The following is a 13,565-nucleotide window of genomic DNA, read 5'->3' on the forward strand; positions in this document are numbered from 1 at the left end:
TCTATCCTTAAGTAAAGGAGAGGTCTCTCTGAGCTGCTCTTCCGAATTTCACACAAGCCATTCAACTGAAGCCATTGATATCAAGATTCAAGGCAAGCCTTGCCTTTGGCAGACTGCCTCGCCAGGTATTCATAATCACAACGTCCGAACATGTATAAGACTTTTAGCTGAGAAAGCCATGTTTAATCCCAAGTCTCTGCTAGGACTGGAAGATGTGGGTGACCTATAGAAAACACCAGCATTTTCTTTGGAAAATCCACAACAAAACATGGGGGGATTGATCACCTCAGTAATGCCAACTCCTTTAGAATTTAGGTCCTGATTATCCAGCACCAGCTGAGGTAGAGTGGGCACTGTGTGCACATGTCTGATATATTTTTACCAAAACTGCTACCTGCCCAACTTGTCAAAGGAAAGGAAACAGGGAGGCCAAAAGGAATGGCTTCGAGCAGTGTTTCTCAACTTTATAAAAAAAAGTACCCCTTTTAAAAAAAATTATAAGTACCTCCAGTACCTCCAGTTTTCAGACACACACATTTTTTTTCTACCATTGCAACATATTTCTTTAAACAACTTCATTGTATCCCCATCACTTCTTACAAGATACACTGCTCATGGAGGTCAATGTAAAGATACTGAGAAATGTGTGTGTCAATACCATGATGGCAATGTGTATATTATGTAAATAATACTGAATAATAATTGCCAAATGAGACCGCTTCCCAACCAGCTTACAAAGGACTTGATACAATTTAAATTTTAATCTAGGATTGAGCCCAAAACAATCGGTTGATATGACCCAAAAAGATCCAGATAACATTTAGTCACCCTTCATACATATAAGGGACCAATCAGTAAAAGCCCCACCGCCTGGTAGAGGTGATCTGTGAAGAAAATTGGAGAAACTTTGAATTTACTTTTTCTGACAGCAGCGCTTTCTCTCACTGAATGTGGGGTCTTCAGCACAGGTTTCAGTTTGTGTGTCAGAATAACACAGAAATGCATTGTCACAGCTAACTCCATTCAGGTCAAAGCAACGTGCACCCCAAAGACAGAAGAACAAATCCCTTGAAGCTAGAAGTCAAAACATCTCACCTCTTCACAGAGCTCACAAAGGGTCTTGTTCACCCAGCGACATAAGTCATGACAACTCTCTCTGGAGAGAGACAAAATATCCTACCTTTCTGTGGATGCACCAAATGTTTTCTTGTGGCATCTTACCACTCTGTTTAAATCGACTGCTTGGATGAGGAAGACTCACAAAGTCTGTCCATCATCCACCCTGGAGCAACATGGTGATTTCACCACAGTGGTAACAGACCTGATCTCTCTGTGGGCTCTTGTGGAGCAGCAGGGAGCCTGCAGCAGTCTTGTGGGGGGAGAGGCCAGGGGTGCCTCTGTGGCAGTGGTTCTCGAGCTTTTTGGCCTGTGGACCACATGTCTCAATGTAAATCTTTCCACAGACTGCCAGTTGATAATGGAAACTCATCTTTAATTGCAAAATGGTTTGGGCATAATTGTGTTAGTCCTGCAGCTGGGGAAAATGGTTTAATTTCAATTACTAAACAGATGAAAGTGGCGAGGAGTCCTGTGGCACCTTATAGACCAACTGAAGTGTAGGAGCATAAGCTTTCGTGGGCAAAGACCCACTTCATCAGACACATGCATCTGACGAAGTGGGTCTTTGCCCACGAAAGCTTATGCTCCTACACTTCAGTTAGTCTATAAGGTACCACAGGACTCCTCGCCGCTTTTGCAGATTCAGACTAACACGGCTACCCCTCTGATACTAAACAGATGAAGTTACTCACCTTGTGCAGTAACGGTGGCTCTTCGAGAAGTGTCCCCGTGGGTGCTCCACTGTGGGTGCTGGTGCAACTTCGCGCCGGCGACCGGAGACTTTTCTAGCCGTTTTGCCATGGTGCCCTCTAGTGTTGTTGGAATTGAAGGGCGCCTGCATGTTCGGCTCCTCCATTCCTTGTCTACCCACTAGGCTCCAAGCAGGGGAAGGAGGATGGGTAGTGGAACACCCATGGGGACACATCTCGAAGAACCACAGTTACTGCACAAGGTGAGTAACTTCTTCTCCTTCGAGTGGTCCCCGTGGGTGCTCCACTGTGGGTGACTACACAGCAATTGTCAGCTCACAGAGGTGGGTTTGGAGCCGTGTAGTAGTAACTGTGGATAACACAGCCTGCCCCACTGCCATGGGGGATGCTATGGAAGTGGAAAGAGCATAATGTTGCACAAAAGAGTGGTCAGATGAACAGGTAGCAGCGTTGCAAATGTCTTGCAGTGGAACTTTACGAAGGAAGGCGGTCGTGGCAACTACCACCCTGGTGGAATGAGCTGTGATAGTTCCAAGTAAGTGCTTGCCATATAGGGTGTAACAAGTACGAATGCAGGATATAATCCATTTAGAAATTCTTTGAGATGAGACTGCTTGCCCCTTAGATCTTTCAGCATAAGAGATAAAGAGTCTAGGTGAGGCTCGCCACGGCTTCGTGCGATCAACGTAGAACGCCAGAGCTCGTCAGACATCAAGAGCGTGCCATGCAGTTTGGATTGGGTCAGCATGAGGCTTTGGAAAGAAGGCAGGTAAGTGTATGGGTTCATTCACGTGGAAGGGGGAGGGTACTTTAGGGAGGAATTTAGGGTGGGGTCGGAGTATCACCCTGTCCTTTGTAAATACAGTGAATGGAGAGTCGGCCATCAAGGCCACAAGTTCACTCACCCTCCTGCTAGAGGTAATGGCGATGAGGAAGGCTACTTTCATAGACAAATGAGACCAGGAGCAAGTGGCTATAGGTTCAAATGGTGGTTTAGTCAGGCTCTTTAGAATATGGTTTAAGTCCCAAATGGGGACTGGTGGATGGACAGGAGGAAAGGTATTCTGCAGACCCTTAAAGAAGCGTTTAGTCAGTGGGTCAGTGAGAAAAGAAGCGCCATCCATGGAATGGTGAAAAGCCGCTATTGCGGCGGCGTGAACCTTGATACTGCTAAGTGCTAGGCCGGACTGTTTTAGGGATAATAAGCACTCCAGTAAGGTAGGTAAAGGATCGAGGTGTGACGGGCTTGCGTGGGTTTGAGCATACCAGTGGGAGAATCGAGTCCATTTGTACAGATAGGTTTTCCTAATGGAACGTCTTCTACTATTAATTAGAATGTACTTCACTTGTTCCGAGCAGGCAGTCTCGGCATCCTGGAGCCATGAAGGAGCCAGGCATGGAGATGGAGCTTGAGAAAGTCTGGATGAAGAGTCCGACCGTGGTTCTGCGAGAGGAGGTCGTGGTGGAGAGGAAAGGGATACGGGTCTGTCACCGCCATCTTGAGGACGTAAGGATACCACGTTTGTCTGGGCCACGCAGGTGCCACTAGAATGACTAGCACCTGGTCAGTTCTCATCCTGTTGAGGACTTTGTGTAGGAGCGGGAAAGGGGGAAAGGCATACAGGAGAAAGGCATCCCATGTGATGGAAAAGGCGTCTCCGAGGGAATGTTTCCCCAGAGCTCCTCTGGAGCAGTAGAGGTGGCATTTTCGATTGTTCTTTGTGGCGAAGAGATCCACCTTCGGTTGTCCACAATAAAGGAAGACACGTCTGTCAATTTCCCGTTTGTGCTGGTCCATAAATGTATGGCTTAGAGCGTCTGCTGTGACGTTGAGTATCCCGGGAAGATAAACAGCCGAGGGGTGACCCCGTGTGATAGGCACCAGTTCCAGAGCTTGATAGCTTCCGAATACAGGGAAAGGGATCGAGTGCCACCCTGACAATTGATGTAGTACATGCATGTGGTATTGTCCGTCATGATGGTAATGGACTTGTGAGCTATGTACTAAGCGAAACATTGGCATGCATGTCTGACCACCAATAACTCGAGGAGGTTGATATGGAAAGTCTGCTCCATAAATGACCATTTGCCTTGGGCTGTGATGTGTCCCAAGTGGGCTCCCCATCCCATGAGTGAGGCATCTGTTATAACTGTGAGAGTAGAAGGTGGACATTGGATAAGGTTGCATATCGTTGCGAACCTGTGCTCGGGAAGAGTAGCCCCTGCTGTGGCTGTGTTGATGAGGGCGCCTAAAAATTCCAGCCTCCACGTTGGACGTAGAGTGGATTTTGCGTAATTTATGTGAAACCCGAGGCTGAGTAGAAGGGCTATTGTGGTATCTGTCATAGCCTTTGTCTCATCAAAGGACACACTTTTTATGAGGCAATCTTCCAAATACAGGAATATTATGATGCCCTGGCATCGAAGAGAGGCTATTACGACTGTCAGGGTTTGGAGAACACCCTGGGGGCTGTGGACAGGCCAAATGGGAGCACTCTGTATTGGTAGTGTTGGATGCCTACCGTAAATCATAAGAAGCGTCTGTGAGCAAGATGAATTGTAATGTGGAAAAAGGCATTTTGAAGGTCGAGAGCCAAAAGCCATAGTGTTGATCGAGCGCAGGAATGATAGTTGATAGGGTGACCATCTTGAAATGGTGGTATGCGTTGTATTTGTTGAGGCGCCTGAGGTCTAAGATGGGTTGCCACCCTCCCATCTTCTTCTGGGTTAGGAAGTAGGTTGAGTAGAAACCCCGGCCCCGGAATAATGGTGGTACATGTTCTACTGCGCCCAGTTGAAGAAGATGTGAAACCTCCTGTAGAAGGACAGTTTCATGAGAAGGGTCCCTGAAGAGGGATGGGGTAGGAGGGTGGGTAGGAGGAAGGGAGGTAAAGGGGATAATGTAACCAGATTGAATCAGATCCAACACCCATTTGTCCGAAGTGATGAGGGACCATTAGTGGAAAAAGGCCCGGAGGGGGTGGTGGAACTGAAGGGTACCGGTTGGAAGTGTCAGTAGATTGGCTTCCTGGCTCTCGACCTGACCTTCAAACCTGCTGCTTGCTCGATGGTGGATTGCGTGCGACGTGTTGTTGTTGTTGTTGTTGTTGTCGCTGTGGTCTACGGCGTTGAGACCTTTGTTTGCGGAAATCATACTTGAGTTGTTGCCTGAACGGCTCTCTCAGGCGTTGGGAAGGCTGGTACCTAGTTCTCTTGAATGGAGGAGTATACATTCTGAGGGTCCTGAGAGTAGTACGAGAGTCCTTCATAGAATGCAACACCTCATCGGTCTTAGCTGCGAGAAGGTTGGTTGGATCAAAGGTTGGTTGGATACCCTTACTTACTTGAGGTGATCCAGACAGCATAGGAGAGTCCTCTGAGGAGGGACTTCTCGTATAAGAGAGTGTTTAGTCTATTGGCTCGGTCTCGGCATGCTCTTGCCGTTAGTTTGGAGAAGTGCAGGCACTTCTGAGTCTGGTCCGCCTCCCCAACGCACTTAATACAGTTGGAGTGCCTGTCAGAAGCAGGCATGACATCTCGACATGACTCGCAACATTTGAAGCCCGGTGAGCCAAGCATGAAGGATTGGGGAAAAGTGGCAAGCCGCAATGAGATTTTTTTTTTAAATAACTAGTCAGCGGAGGCAAATAGGGCTAAAGAACTTGGATGATGAGGTAACTAGGGAATAAAATGAGGTATTTTACTATTTTTAGAGAGAAGTAAGGAGAACAGAGGGCTCCGTCTGCTGCCGAGGACGATAGAGAAGGAACTGAGGAGCTGCACACAGAGGCGCCCTTCAATTCCAACGACACTAGAGGGCACCACAGTGCCTGCGTGGCAGAAACAGCTAGAAAAGTCTCCAGTCGCTGGCACGAGGACGCACCAACACCCACAGTGGAGCACCCACGGGGACCACTCGAAGGAGAATAAATGTTTTAACTTTCTCATGTTAGTTTATCAAACTTCATTTTAAATAAAGTAAAATATTAATGTATATCCAATACAAACGGTCCAATACAAAAGGCGTAGGCAACCTTTTTTGGATCAGAGGCCACTGACCCACAGAAAAATCAGATGGGGACCACACAAGTGAGAAACAAAAACACTCCTCCCAAAACCCCAACATTCACTTAGGTGGCCCCCAACTGAGACAACACACTCCTGTAGCATTCCAGACTCAAGGGATGAGGGGAAGGGACAGGGAGGACTGAGGTTCAGGGCTTTCCATAGGTTAAGGGTTCAGTGTGTGAGAGAGGGCTGCCAAAGAGTGGGATAGAAATGGAGCGCAGGATCTGGGAGGGAAGTGAGGGACAAAAAAGGGCAATGTTGCGAGGTCTGGGTGAGAGGTAGAGTGCAGAAGCAGGCTGGATGTAGGGTGTCTGGACAGGGGGAGGGAGCAGGAGCAGATTGGGGGTAGGGTGTCTGGCTAGGAGGGAGGGTGCAAGAGGGGATTTGGATAGGAGTTGGACCTCCCTGGTCTGGCACTCTCTGGACCTGACTGGTCCCAGGTGAGGGATTTTTTGGACCAGGGGAGGTCATTTTAGGGCTCCTGGTGCCGCCCCACTAGGCTTCTTTGCACCTCCATCCCCTGCAACCTACCTGGTTCCCTGCACCTCTCCCAAAACCATCCCTCACAATCCAAGGAAGCACAGCACCAGTTCCCTGCACCCCCTCACAGCCCAGATGAGCTGCCCGTCTGTTCCCTATGCCTGCCCCCATCTGTCTCAGCCCATTTGAGCCCCGCACTGGTTCCCTGCATGCCTCCCCCACAGCACAGCTGAGTCCCCTTTCCCTGCACCTCCCCCTAAGCCCCACAGATCTGCTGAGCCCAGCTCTGATTTCCTGCCCCTCCCTCCCCTTAAGTCCAGCCCCGGGTTCCTGGTACCTCCCGCCTCCTGCAGCCATGCTGAGCTCCATACTCCACATCTCCTCACTCCTGCACCCAGCTCCGCCCAGCACCCTGCACCTCCCCACTCCGGCAGCCCAGCTGAGTTCCATTTCCCTGCTCACCTCCCCCCAAACTGTGCAAATCTGCTGATCCTAGCACTGATTCCCTGTCCCTGACTCCCTCCCCTTGAGTCCAGCCCCAGGTTCCCAGCACCTCTCTTCTCCTGCAGCCCAGCTGAGCCCAGTACCCCGCACCTCACTCCCCCCCGCAACCTAGCCCAGCGCCCCCTAGCGTGGCGCCTAGGGGCAACTGCCCACCCCCCACCCCGCCCACCCCTTGCGATGCCTCTGTCCATGCTTAGGCTGACCAGATAACAAGTGTGAAAAGTCCAGACAGGTGATAATAGGCATCTTTACAAGATAGAGCCCCGAATATCTCAACGGTCCCTATATAAGTCAGGACATCACTAAACATGCTGCCAAAAAACCAAACCAGCAGAGGGGAAAAATAGATTGTAAATTTCTATTGCACAACAATAATAAAGTTATGAAACACTAGTTCCAGCAATACTTGAGGCAAAAAAATCTGATGGCTTCAATGGTGTAATAGCTTGGGATTCCTGTGGGACTATCACCTGCCAGGCTGAGACACCACTAAGCCTGTTTCCCCTGACAACTTGGGAACCCTGTAACCCAGTCTCCTTGAGCTTAGCTCTATCAACTGAGACACAGAGATAGGGCCACATCCCTGAGGCTGCAGACAAAGACTGAAAGCAGTACAGTGAGAGCTTTTTCCCAGCTGAACTTCGATAAATGCATCTTACACTATATAGAGATCTATATACTATATGCTCATGAAATTTGCTCTTTTGTAGAGAGAGATATGCACAAGTTCCTTGCTCCCCCAGGTAGTAACTACTTACACTGGGTTTATTATTAAACAAAAGTGATTTCATTAAGTATAAAAAGGATAGAATTTAAGTTGTCATAAGAGGTGGCAGACAGAACAAAGTAACTGAAAATATTAAGTAAACATGCAAGCCAACCCTTAATACACTTCTAATAATCTTCTTCATGAACCTTCCAGCCTGGGACCAGTTCCTTCCCCCCAATTCAATCTTAGTTGTTTCAGCAGGTGTCTTGGGTGGGGTAGCCCAGGATAATTGACTAATAGGATTACATCACTCTCCACTCTTAAATAGGAGTTACATAAAGTGTGAGGCCTTTGTTTCAGGTTTGATCCCCTCCCTCCTATCTTCTCATGGAATAGTACAGAATTCCAGATGGATTCCAGTATCAGGTGATGTGGTCATATGTCTCTGTAGCCATTCTTCATGGGCAAACCCACCTATTAAGATGGCTAAACTCTTTTACAGTTCATTGTCTTTGCTAATGGGCCATCAGCACTGTGGCCTTTCATTGTTGTACCTGAAGTGGTATCTGCAGTGGGTGTGGTCCAAAGCAGCAAATATGAAATTACAAATATTCATGTCAACATTCTTAACTTCATCTACAAAAAAAAAATAGAGCACCTAAATGAGATAATCATATTCATCACCCTTTCAATGATATGGCCCATGACCCATCTTATATAAAGCACATCTGAGTTATGACATACCGTAAGTGTATTTTCATTAAGTGTATGGAATGACACATCACAAATGGATCCTGAGTGCCTTTCCTGCCTTTGTGTTATACTGAAAACAATCTTTTGTTTCTATTCACCCATATGGCAAACTTCTGTCTCCTTAAATTTCTTTTTTTTAACCTTCAGGACGTTTTAGTTGTTTGCAGTTGCCTCTGATGATTTTCTACTCGAAGTTTTATTATTGCTCAAGGCTATGGATCTTTACATTGCACCACTGGCTAAATGGACTGGGCTGATAGTTCCTCTCTGCCCAAATGGACTGACATACATTATTTCCTGGTGACTAATTTTTACTCCAATTCCAGAAAGTATACTTTCAATATAAATATATTCTTCCTTAAATATGATTAGTATATACAGCTTGCAGTGATTATGAATCTTGACAAGTTACAAGCTTCCTGTAAATACATTACATGTTACCTGTAAGACATGCATGCGATGAAATGAGTTGGTCTGGTCTGAGGTGAGAGTTGTTTGAAAAGAATAGAGGATTCTTTGTTCAAGGCTCTCTGACATATGTACATTGACCAATCAGTGATAAATGAAGAGAGAAGCTATGCAACAGAAACCAGGTCCACGCAATAGGAGTAATAGAGGTCTTATCCCCTTTATGGGAAATATCTCATGATAACAATCAATTGCACCTGTAGGTATCTAGCTGGTGTTAGTTTTTAAGATAAAAGTAGATTGGCATCAATCTGGAGTAACTATTTATTTTATACCTAATCATGGCCAGTAATGCTACAAAGAGACTTAGAAGATTTATAACATTTCAATATTAAACACTCTCTAGATATATCTTGTAAATATAGCGCTAATAGGCCACTATTGAGATATTATAATATTGTCATATTAAGTTACATTCAGTAAAATCATCATGAGCTTTCAAAAAATTATAATGCTGAATATATTCAGATAGAAAAAAATACATGCAAAATTATGCTCTGGGAAAGTTATTTTGACTTTTAAAACAGACTCATTTCAGACAGCATATAAAACGTAAGTTGGTGATGCTTATATGAGACAGTTAAGAGAAGCTAATTTGCACTGCTGAATGGAATGGCATACACACTATACAGAGTCGGCTTTTGAAGTCTTGTGACTTATAAATGTCTTAAAGTATCAGAAGATATTGCATGCTGCCAATGAAGTACAGAAAATGAAGTGCAATGAGGACATTTGTATATTAGGTCGTGATGAAGTTAACAGTATTTGAAATGGTAAACACCTTAGGACAGTGACCTTCTCTTTCTGCTTAATCAGCATCATGTTGACTATTAGCACTCTGAAATAACAATAATGTATGTTCTTTCAAAATTAGGTAGTCAATTAAAATACTTAACTGCTGATTTGACCTAAAAAGTTCCTGGTAGTATTAAGGCTTACTCAGCAGCTAGAAAAGTTATCATTTAACATTTTGTCTGGTTATACATATTTGACCTTGTTTGCTATTTTGATGCCACTGTACCCTAGCTAATAGTTTGATTCTTTAAATTGCTTTTTTCATGACCGAGAACATTTCACACAATTAGCAAATGCTGGCAAATGCAGTTACCTAAAGAATCTCTTTGTAATTACAGTTGTTAAAGGCCATGCTATAAAAACACAGCATACCACAGTTGCAGATGTCACAGCCTACAGCTATATTGCTTTCTCCATAAAAAGAGCACATTTCTAATTTTATTTGGACTTTAAGTATATAAGTTAACAATGTACCTTTATATTTGGTAGGTGGTGAGAAAATAATTGTGTAGCGAGAAGGCAAGGAGAAGTCCACTAATTAGCTTACTTAATCCTGTCAGGATGGAAATTGGGTTTCCTGGCAAACACAAGCAAGTTCTGCAATTTCCAAACGTACAACAGAAAGAGGCTTGAAAAACTGGACTGGAGCAAACTAGCCATCACCTAGAACTGAGCCCACCTAGTTTCCTCACTCTTACCCATACACCAGGAATGGGAAGCAGAGCCGAGAGACTAAGTTATACTAGACATCTCTTGTTAAGTCTGTCTTATTCTTCACAGTGTCTAAATACATAACACAAGGTGTAGGCAACTACCTGCCCACAGCTGGCAGAAGCATTTTACTTCCTTGTGAATTTTTCCTCTGTTCACTTTGGGCCTGTTTAAGTTAGAGCAGTGGCGGGCAACTTGCAGCCCAAGAGCTACATGCATCCCATTGGGGTTCTGTGTGTGTCGTGTGAGACACTTGGCTTACCGTAGTTCACATGAAAAGTTTCCAGATGCTGCTGGATTCCATCCACATCATTTTTTTCCTACCAGTATTACTAAAATGACACACATGTATAGCAAGGGAATGTGAAATAAAAAGCATGCTAATTGCACACAACATTGTGAGAAACGTGCACTCTCTCTGAATCCAATCAAAGTGCTGCTATGGTTCAATTGGTCAACTCCGCAAATTCTAGGTACACAAGCACAGTTCGCAAAAATTCCCTGTCCCAGAAGAACATCTTGGTTACCACAATCTTGTGGCCTGCTAAGATGGAGGGCCACTCATGCGGCCTACTCACTAGCCTCGGTTGCCAATCACTGGTTTAGGGAAATTCTTCTTCCATTACATTAGAGAAGGACTATAAAGGCCCTCATTCACCCACATTCCAGCCCCTCTTTCCTGGAGAGTCACTTCACTACTGGCACTGTTACGTGCTCTGATGTGGGCATTTGATTCTAAGACAGGCAATAGCCTGAACGCGCAAAATCAATCCTAAATGACTATGTAGTATCATGTTCCTTATTTAATTCCTTAAGCAAATGTGGTGAAATATCATACCTATTCAATATGGTGGGGTTGCCTGCTTTCCACCAGTGTTTTAAGAATGGTTTAAGATTTCATTTCTGTTACCTATCCCCACAGTAAGGTAGACACCAGCTGATTATGGCTGGCACAAAAGTCACTCTAAACTGGAACGTATTTTGGACAAATGCCTTATTTGTAACTATATCTGGAAATCCATGAGTCTAGATTATATTTGGATCCATGAGCAGAGTTTATATTTGTTTAAGCATTCTAAACATTGAAAGTCATCTACAGAAACTGCTCCACAATAATGAGTAATAAGGGGATCTCTTTGATCACCAAACATTTTTGCCATTGAGCTGCAAGGTATGTTCAACCCTATCTAGATAAATGGTTTTCCTTCATAAAAGAAATAATATGCATAGACCAAGCCAAAAGAACTAGCACAGCTGCTGTGAAAATGGATTGCAAAACATTTAACAAATTAAAGGCAAATAATGTGACTAAAAACCTAGCACTTACTTGATATTGTTTTTTTACAGTAGTCAATGCATGAAAGCAAATGGTTTAACACTAATAACTTGGTTATTAAAACCAAAATTCCACACCTAACAAGGGACTGTTAGCAATGAGAATTTCCATTGGTTTCAATGAGAGCAAAATCAGGCTAACCATGTCTGCTTTTGAATGTCTCACCTTTAAAATTAAATGGTTGGTGTAACTGGTGCCTGTAACCAGGTAGTCTGGTCCTTTTTTAAAAGGTTTGGGGGGGCAGGAACAGCATTTTGGAAAGAAGCACAGCAGGCAGATGGGAAAAGCAGCCACAACTGAAATACTTTTAGTGATTGGAGCGGATAACTCCCGGCCATGGGATATAAAGGAGAGTACCAACTCTGTCAGAACAGGAGAGGAATAGAAGAGTGCTCCTCTGCAGCAGAAGACCATGAAGCTATGTCTAGACAGCAGCACTATTTCAGGATATCAGAAGTATCCCAAAATAGCTATTCCTTGTCTTTAAACATGCCTGTTATTTTGAAATAGATTTAGAAATAATGGGCGCACCACTGCAGCATCCCATAAAGATTAAGGGACTTTTTGAAATAGCACTTTATTTTGAAATTAGATAAAAATAAGAGCTACAATTTGCGTAGTTCACATTTCATATCTTATTTTGAACTACAGGTGCAGTGTGGATGTACCCTGAGAGGCCAGGAAAGCCCTGTATAACCCCTATACTCGGGGAGGGTCCAGAGCACTGAGTTTTTGGAAGCCTGAGGAATCCAGTTTTAATTGAGGCTGTGAGGGCATGGTTTACTTGACGCTAGTATCTAGAATACATGGATTATCCATAACTAGAAGTCTTTAAATCATGATTTGAGGATGTCACTAACTCAGCGAGAGGCTATGGGTCTAATTTCAGGAGAGAATAGGTGAGGGCCTGTGGCCTGCAATGTGCAGGATGTCAGATTAGATGATCTTCAAATGGAGTGTAAGCCCTGCAGGGGCAGGGACCATTCTCTCTATAGACTGTATTGCCTACCCCAGTGTGGTTCAACCTTGATTAGGGCTTTTGAGAGAACTGATAATTACAGTAACTGTTTTGTCTGATTCAGAAATTTTAAAAAGCACTCCTCTGATCTCTTTAATATAGGGTTCTATGATTAATGGAAGTTTCTCACCTTGTACAGTAACAATGGTTCTTCAAGATGTGTCCCCCCGTGGGTGCTCCACTGTTGGTATCGTGCTCATCCCAGTGCCACAGATCAGAGACCTTTCTAACAGCGACCTGGGGGATGGTGCATGTCGTTCGTGCCTTTGCAGTTTGCATGGCCCATCTGCCCTCAGTTTTTTCATGTACGCCCATTTGATAGAGCTGATCTGAAGAAGCAGTGTAGAAGGGTGGGTAGTGGAGCATCTACGGGGACACACATCTTGAAGAATAGTCATTACTGCACAAGGTGAGTAACTTCCTTTTCTTCTTCTTCGAGTGATGTCCCCATGTGGAAAGAACTGTGCTGGCAACAGTCAAAGTCATGGCCATCCTTATGGAAATTGCATAATGTCGCATGAAGGTATGGTTAGATGACCAAGTGGCCACACAGAAAATGTCCTTAAGAGGGGTGCCACTTAGGAACACTGCAGCTATGGCTCATGTTGAATAATCCCTGGTGCAGGGTGTGGTCTGCCTTGGAGGGAATAGCAGTGGATAATAATTAATGAAATGAAACTGGAAATGCGCTGAAAGGAGAGAGGTGCTCCATGAGAATGTTCAGCAAGTAAGACAAATAAAATGTGTGATTTGTGAAAGGATCACGTACGGTCTATATTGAATGATAGAGCCCTGTAGACATCGAGGGTATGTAGAATGGTCTCTTCATAGGCAACATGAGGCTTTGGACATGAAATTTGGTAGGATGATGGGCTCATTAATATTGAAATCGGA

This window comes from Pelodiscus sinensis, chromosome 10, assembly GCF_049634645.1.
Source record: "Pelodiscus sinensis isolate JC-2024 chromosome 10, ASM4963464v1, whole genome shotgun sequence".
In the NCBI taxonomy this organism is placed as follows: Eukaryota; Metazoa; Chordata; order Testudines; family Trionychidae; genus Pelodiscus; species Pelodiscus sinensis.